Here is an 8212-nt window from a genome sequence, read left to right on the forward strand (position 1 = left end):
TGCCTATAACTATTTCAACTTGTGACTTCCTATAGCAATTGAGGCAAATTGCATGACTATCTCACCCTTTCTCATGAAGGGAGAAAATTTTGGTTCATGATTTCATCTGGTAGTGTTGTATAATTGGTAGATGGATTGTTCTTCATCTCCTGGAAAGAAGTATGTTGTACAATCTTGTCCACAACTCCTCTGATGGCTGCCTTCCCAGAAATTGTATCACTTTGATCACCTCTTTTCTGACATCCTAGGAAGGAAAAAATATTTTGAAGACTCAATTACTAAAGTTAAATTCATTACTATTTGGATTAAAAAAAAGAGAGAGAGAGAAAAAAATTTCCCCTTTTGTCCTCACTGGTATTGGAATTAGGCTTCTAACAAGGAAGAACACTTCTTGGAGAAGTGGGTTTTTTTTAACTTCTCTAGGCATAATTTCCCATAACCATAAGATGGATATAAAATTTGCTTCAAAGAGTGTTAGAACACTAAATGAGATGATGTTTATAAAATATTTATTGTAGTCCCTGATGCTTAGCAAATGCTCAATAACCATTATCTATGAATATGAATATATACTCTCAAAGACTAGAGTCCCCTGTGAAAGAATAAGTTTGGGGCTGAAAATATGTAGATAGTTTTCATTTTTTCTTCTAATTTATTGGTGTACATGCCAAGAAAGACAGTAACCAAAAAGATTAAGAAAAGGTATAAATACTCAAATACTCAAGATGGAACATCCAATGTATATGAACCATAGCTACAAACATCCCCATCCCTATATCACTTCTATTGTGTGCCCTATTATCCAGCTAAATCGCTCAATGCAACTTTTCGCAATACCAACTATAATGCTTGTTTTGGTGTATAGTTCCCTTTACAAAGAATGCTACTGTTAAATTTTCTGTCCTACAAATTACAACTTGCCTGTCAAACTTCAGCGTAAGTATTAACTTCTTTGGCATGATTTCCCTGACTATTCCAATTTGAGTAAGATGACCCTATTTTTGCTCCTGTAAATTCCCATATAAGTCTTTATTCTCATCATTTTATTTACTTGTCTGTCTGCTGTCTTGTTTTATTTTATGAACTCAGGTTCTTTTAAATTTTATCTTTGAAATTTTTTGAGACTTGGGCTTCAGTATATTCATTCACAGAAGAGTTTTATTTATTAGCTTCAAATCTATGCTAAAGTATCTGGATTATTATAACTTTTGGAGGTGGCTGCATCATCTATTTAAAGACAGATTTTTATATCTAGAGTGTTGTCAAATGCTAAAATTTTAGAAATTACTAAGTTGCCCATATGTTTTCTTTTTCTAAAGTGTTTATTTTAATAACATAAAGTGTTATATTAGTCTCAGGTGTACAATAGCCCATATGTTTTCAATTTCTCACGTCCTTCATGTCTTCCTAGAAAAGAAATAGCACATGTGGATTATTTCTCTTTTCCCACCAAGATTTTGCATGTTTATACCAGGAACCATATGGCACTAAAGTTAGAGATAAAAACAATGTAAGGGCATAATATCATCTTTATACAGTTTGAAAATCAGTATTCAAACAACAGTAGCAATAAATAGATATAAATAAATGATCATGGAATTAAAACTAGAGATCAGTCACACATCCTTTTTTTTAAGATTTTATTTATTTATTTGAGAGAGGGGGAGAGTGAGCATGAAAGAGAGAATGAGAAGGAGAGAGAGAGAGAGAGAAAGCACCAGCAGGAGGAGAGGCTGAGGGAGAGGGAGAAGTAGACTCCCTGCTGAGCAGGGAGGCGGATGCGGGACTCGATTCCAGGACCCTGAGATCATGACCTGAGCTGAAGGCAGACACTCAATCAACTGAGCCACGCAGGTGCCCTGCTGTCACACATCTTAAGCAAATTTCTCTGCAGCAAGAGAGGCAAAGTATGTTGAGTTATCCATGTACAGAAACATATTCTAAATTTTCATTATGACATGGTTTGTGACACAGAAAAAGTGAAGGAAATACCCTCCCATTAACTTGATTCAGAGCTTTATAAGAACATTTTTGAAGTGTGTGTATGTGTGTGTGTGTGTGTGTGTGTGTGTGTGTGTGTATAATCAAACTGTCAGTAAAGAGAGTGCAGTGAGTGGAACTATTAATGATCTTATAATCTGAATTCAGTCTAGGTCTCAAATTGACTGTTTACAAATTATCTTTGGCAACTAAAGCCAGTAACTATACAATTTTTTATTATACTACCTGCAGTTTATATAGTAGGAGTGTTTTGTTAGGGACCTTTAGTGTTCGTCTCATCTCAAAAAAGTTAGAAGATTCTGATGATGATATGATATGCTAAAATGCCGTCTCTCTCTGTCTCTTGCCTCTCTTGTCTCATGCATATCCCAGTGTTTCACCCAATAAGAAGCTGACCGAATAATATAATGTTGTCCACGTCAAAGTATTCTGCTTTGCATTGTCATTGCCTACCCCTTCTGTTCTTTGATTCTATTGACAGTTGTTCCTAACAGGAAAAGTTATATGATTATATTTATAGTGCCTTATTCATCCATTTTGCAGAGATGCAACATTATCTTTCTCTGCCTCACAATGGGGGTTTTGATGGTCTTGAGGCATCTGTTTAGCATAATTTTTTTTCCAAAATGCAACAAAGTACATATATTCTACTTTTATTAAGTCCATGGTATTTCCTATGGATATAAAGATGATATTATTTTCATTTTTCTTGCAATTATTACTACAGGATAAGAATGGCCTTCTTTAGATAATAGTGGACTCTCCTGAACCCTTTCTTCCTCAACTTTAAATAGTTGCTGTTGTCTGGAGTTAAATAAAAAAGTAAAATCTCCCAGATTTTCTGCTCAAGTAACTCTTACATGGTTCTGAGAAATCTAGTTGAAACATTCAGACTGTACCCTGGGTGGAAAGAATAAGAACTTTGTAGATATTCAGACTTCTTTGTGAATTCTGAACCCAGAAAGCACTTGAAATTTTCCTTGGAAACAAGTGGGCATTCTCTCTTCTCTATTTCCTTGCCCCCTTATTCAGTAGAGTTGTAATGCCATGAAATACTTTTCTAATAAAAAGAAATGAGAGAAAATTGGACACTGAATCTCTGTCATAGAGAGGAAAATCTGTTCCTTCCAACCTCCAAACATACTTTTATATATTTATTTTTAGGCACTGAACTGGAGTGTCCAAATTCTGCAATTTGCCATCCACATCTGGAAACTCTATGCTCGCTCTGGAGTTCAAAGGCTTCTAGAATTTCTGTGTCTTAATTAAGGATCAGAGAAGATAACAGACCAGAACAGACAACAAAAATTTTTTCTCAGAGATGTCATTTTTCTTGTATCATTTACCTTGAAAGAGTTGAGAGTAAAGAAGCTGCTCTTACCTTGTCCATTCATGGATTTTTCCACAAACTCTTGAAAAGATCCAGGATCTGGATGAACAGTTATCATTAGAAAGAAATAACAAGAAGAAACGACCACATCTTTGGCATTCCGGCAAAGATAGATCATCTAAAAGAGTGAAATTATATATGAAATCTCTTAATTTTTTTCAAACATAGTCTCATCAAGATGTAGAAAGAAAACGCTTAGGTTTTCAACTACAAACATAATACATATTCATTGTAGAAAGTGTATGAAATATATGAAATTATAAAGAAGAAAAATTCTTCAGTAACCTGAAGTGACAGCATCTTTTATACAGTTGCTCAGGGCTAGTTCTCACTTTTCATTTTTCATGCCATTTTCACATATAACAACTCATTTTAATGTCACAAATTTCATGCAATCTTAGAGGAAAAAACATGTTTACTGAGGGTCTCCTAAATGCACATTTATCTCAGTAAAAATATAATCTTCACCAACATGGTTGAGCTTCCATATTACATACAGAAGAAGCACCAATCAGAAATAGCAATCAGGAAGCCTTGGTTTTCATTGCCAGTGTGACACTAAAAAGTTCTATCATCTTGTGCAAAGCACCAACTTTCATTCTAAATTTTCTGTCCAATAAAGAAGTGGGGTTGGGATCTTTATGCTCTCTTCTAGGTCTGATACTGAGTGCTGCAGGAAAAGATCTGCAGAAATAAACTCCAAATCCCTGTGGTCTCTCCACTCCTTCCCACAGGCACCTGATCAATGCCATTAGGGAAGACTATTCATGACTCTTCGCTGTTTACTGGATTTGGTTTGGCTTACTGGCTTGTCTTAACTCTTCAAATTTCTACACTTTCAAACAATTTTAAAGAAATATTCTCATTTATTCTAAGAAATATGGCTCTTCACTATCTTGCTCTCTTAAATAAATAAATAAAATCTTTTAAAAAACAGAAATATGGCTCTCATTTTTAAGGTCCTGCTAGAAAATCCTCCAATTACTCCCCTCTCTCCAAAAAAGTGAACTTTCTTTTCTTATCAAAGCTATCATTAGCCATATTAAACTTTTCCAATCTAATTTAATACTCTTCCTACTTCTTTTTGCATATTAGCTGAATGGAACTCTTTGCCACTATGAATTTACTTCAGAATTTTCACCCCTTGCATTTCTTCAGGCTGTTCCCTCTGTCTTTAATATTCTCTATATCTCAAAATGCTATCCATATTTAAAGCTTGGCTCCAGGTCTCCATGAAACTTTTTATTTTCCTAGATGGGGATAGGGTGTGAACACGGCAATCCCTCTTCTCCTAAACTCCCATTAGTTTATCTTATCTCCATTTTGGCATATATTATTCTATAACCCAAACTTATATCCACAGATGCTCTTTCTGTCTTCGAGGAAAATCTAGGTCTTTCCTAAAGATAAGACTTTGCCTGCAGCTCTAATATATATAATATTAGAGCTATAATATCCACTTTTTCTATGTTTATACCAAAACTACTGTGTCTGTCTTTAATATGAAGAATGAGTGTGGAAGAAGTGAACAGCTTAATATTCACCATTCAAGGTGGGTTTGTCATTTCTAGGTGTAAAGAGAACAGCATTGACATAATAAGGAAACTTACCAGATTTGGGATAGGTGGCAATGACAATGTCACCTGGTCTTGCCTGGAATGTCTCCACATCATCCCAATATTTCATAATATTAGAACATTAGAATTCCATGGATTTTTCCAAAGTATGTACCATAGTCAGATTTGGAAGAATCCATCCTAAGGGTGGCGCACTGAAAGAAAAAGGTATGTTTTCCACTTTATATGTACTTTAAAATGTTTTAAAATAATAATAGCTCTGTACAATGAGGTTCTCTTGGGTTTCTAGCATTTCTTAGCTATTGAGCATATAGAGTAAAGCCATGTTAAAGAAGTATATAACATAGTCTTGGTGCTTTAGGAATCTCTAATCCTACTCAGAAGGTATGTCTAACAACATAAAGGAGTAGGAAAGTACAAGGCGCTATGAAGTGTTTAAAACTGTAAAAAATAGGGATGCCTAGGTGGTTCAGTCTGTTAAGCGTCTGACTATTGGTTTCGGTTCAGGTCATGATCTCAGGATCATTGGAACAAGCCCCACATTGTGCTCTGTGCTGAGTGCAGAGTCCGCTTGGGATTCTCTCTCCCTCTGTACCCCCCAACTCTCTTGCTCTCTCTCTAAAATAAATAAGTAAATCCTAAAAAAGCTATGTAAAAAATAATGTGAAACATTTGTATTATATTCATTTTTTTAAAGATTTTAAAATCTGAACCACCTAGACACCCCTGGATAATCTCTAAGATTTTTAATAATTGTATTGTACTCTCTTCCATGCACCTAAAAAAACAACATTAAGGGCACCTGGGTGGCTCAGTCTGTTAAGCGTCTGCCTTCCACTCAGGTCATGATCCTGGGGTCCTGGGATTGAGCCTGCATTAGGTGCCCTGCTCAGCGGGGAGCCTACTTCTCCCTCTCCCTCTGCCCCTCCCCCCACTCATACTCTCTTTCTCTCTCTCTCTCAAATAAATAAATAAAATCTTAAAAAAATTGTATTATATTTATACACAGCAAATTCCATGATGAATAAAAACAACAGAGGCTTCCATTCCTTTGTCAGAGTCAATGGGGTATATAAAAAGACTGAGACATTAAAAAATACAATATTTTGGCAAATAATCACTTTGATTAATTATGCATACATTAAATAACAATAAAAGATGGATGGTCACATTTGATAGCTACTGCCAGATCTCAAAGTCATAGCTTCCTTAGTTCCTGAATGTTTCATTTGTAAAAAAATTCAAATATTTGATAAGTGTATTTAAAAGATGAAATTAGGGCGCCTGGGTGGCTCAGTTGGTTAAGCGACTGCCTTCGGCTCAGGTCATGATCCTGGAGTCCCAGGATCGAGTCCCGCATCGGGGTCCCTGCTCAGCGGGGAGTCTGCTTCTCCCTCTGACCCTCTTCCCTCTCATGCTCTCTATCTCTCATTCTCTCTCTCTCAAATAAATAAATAAAATCTTTAAAAAAAAATAAAATAAAAAATAAAAAAATAAAAGATGAAATTAATGACACTGTAATGGATATATCTAAGACATGGGTTCTTAAGAGTATAGTAGATTCCTCTGGGACCTCTCACATTACGTTTACCTTTCTCTCTCATTTGATCAGTAAAGTAGCGGATATTCCCATTGAATGACTTGTCTGAAACATATAAGGTTAAACAAGATAGTTATCACTGATAATTCATTTCCTGATCCCATGCCAACCCATTTCATGTTCAGTGTTGGTCACAGGATTTTTAATTAAGCAAACTTTCCACTTCTTCCACTATTTTTCCTTCTCCATTCCATGTTTGTGATATAACATCTCAACGAATTTTGTCTTTCTTTGATATTAGCATTTCTAGATCTCCTTTTTATTCATCTGTGTGAACCAGACTAATGCAAATTTGCTATGATGGCTGCTTTGTGACCTGAAGACTTCTTGAGCACATCACCTCCCCACGTTTTTTCCTTTTGTTTAAAGACACCCTTAAGTACACCTCCAAGGCAAAATGTCCTTGATCTGCTCTGGAACTATGACTATGACACATACTTATTCTTTTTTAAATTTTTTTTAATTTAAATTTTAGGTTGTTAACATACAGTGCAATATTGATTTCTGTAGTAGAACTCAGTGGTTCATTACTTACTTATGCACAACACCCAGTGCTCATTATAACAAGTGCCCTCCTAATACCCATGACCCATCTAGCCCATCCTCCACCCACCTCCCTCCATCAACTCTCGTTTGTTCTCTATCGTTAAGAGTCTCTTATGGCTTATTTCCCTCTCTCCATTTTTTCTTTTCCCCCTTCCCATATGTTCATCAGTTTTCTTTCTTAAATTCCACATATGAGTGAGATCATATGGTATTTGTCTTTGACTGACTTGTTTCACTTAACATAATACACTCTAGCTCCATCCATATCATTGCAATTGGCATGATTTTATTCTTTTTTTTTAAGATTTTATTTATTCATTTGAGAGAGAGAGAGAGAACACAAGCAGGGGGAGAGGCAGAAGGAGAGGGAGAAGCAGACTCCCCGCTGAGCAGGGACCCCGATGTGGGGCTTGATTCCAGGACCCTGGGATCATGACCTGAGCTGAAGGCAGACACTTAACTGACTTAGCCACCCAGGCACCCCATGATTTCATTCTTTTTGATGGCTGAGTAATATTCCATTATATATATATATATATCTCACATCCTCTTTATCCATTCATCAGTCCATGGACATTGGACATCTGGGCTCTCTCTATAGTTTAACTATTGTTGATAATGCTGCTATAAACATCAGGTGCATGTATTCCTTCGAATCTGTATTTTTGTATCCTTTGGGTAAACACCTCGTAGGGCAATTACTGGATCATAGGGTAGTTCTATTTTTAACATTTTGAGGAACCTCCATACTGTTCTCCAGGGAGGCTGCACCAGTTTGTACTCCCACCAATAGTGTAAGACGGTTCCCTTTTCTCTGCATCCTCACCAACACCTGTTGTTTCTTACGCTGTTAATTTTAGCCATCCTGACAGGTGTGAGATGGTATCTCATCATGGTTATTTTTTTCTAAGATTTTATTTATTTGCCAGAGAGAGAGATACAGAGCACAAGCAGGGGGAGTGGCAGGCAGAGGGAGAAGCAGACTCCCTGCTGAGCATGGCACCCGATGTGGGACTCGATCCCAGGACTCTGAGTCATGACCTAAGCCAAAGGCAAACACTTAACCGACTGAGCCACCCAGGCGTCCCTCATCATGGT

At 36.4% G+C, this 8212-nt stretch overlaps 1 pseudogene; it reads right to left on the reverse strand.

The window, feature by feature from the left end:
* The window catches only part of LOC112835503 (sulfotransferase 1 family member D1-like), a 63042-nt pseudogene extending 57895 nt beyond the window's left edge, over nucleotides 1-5147 (reverse strand).
* Between the last annotated feature and the right edge of the window lie 3065 nt (nucleotides 5148-8212).

The sequence above is a fragment of the Callorhinus ursinus genome, unplaced genomic scaffold (assembly GCF_003265705.2).
Source record: "Callorhinus ursinus isolate GAN/ISIS: 27379988/994484 unplaced genomic scaffold, GSC_fseal_2.0 scaffold4, whole genome shotgun sequence".
NCBI classification, from domain to species: domain Eukaryota; kingdom Metazoa; phylum Chordata; class Mammalia; order Carnivora; family Otariidae; genus Callorhinus; species Callorhinus ursinus.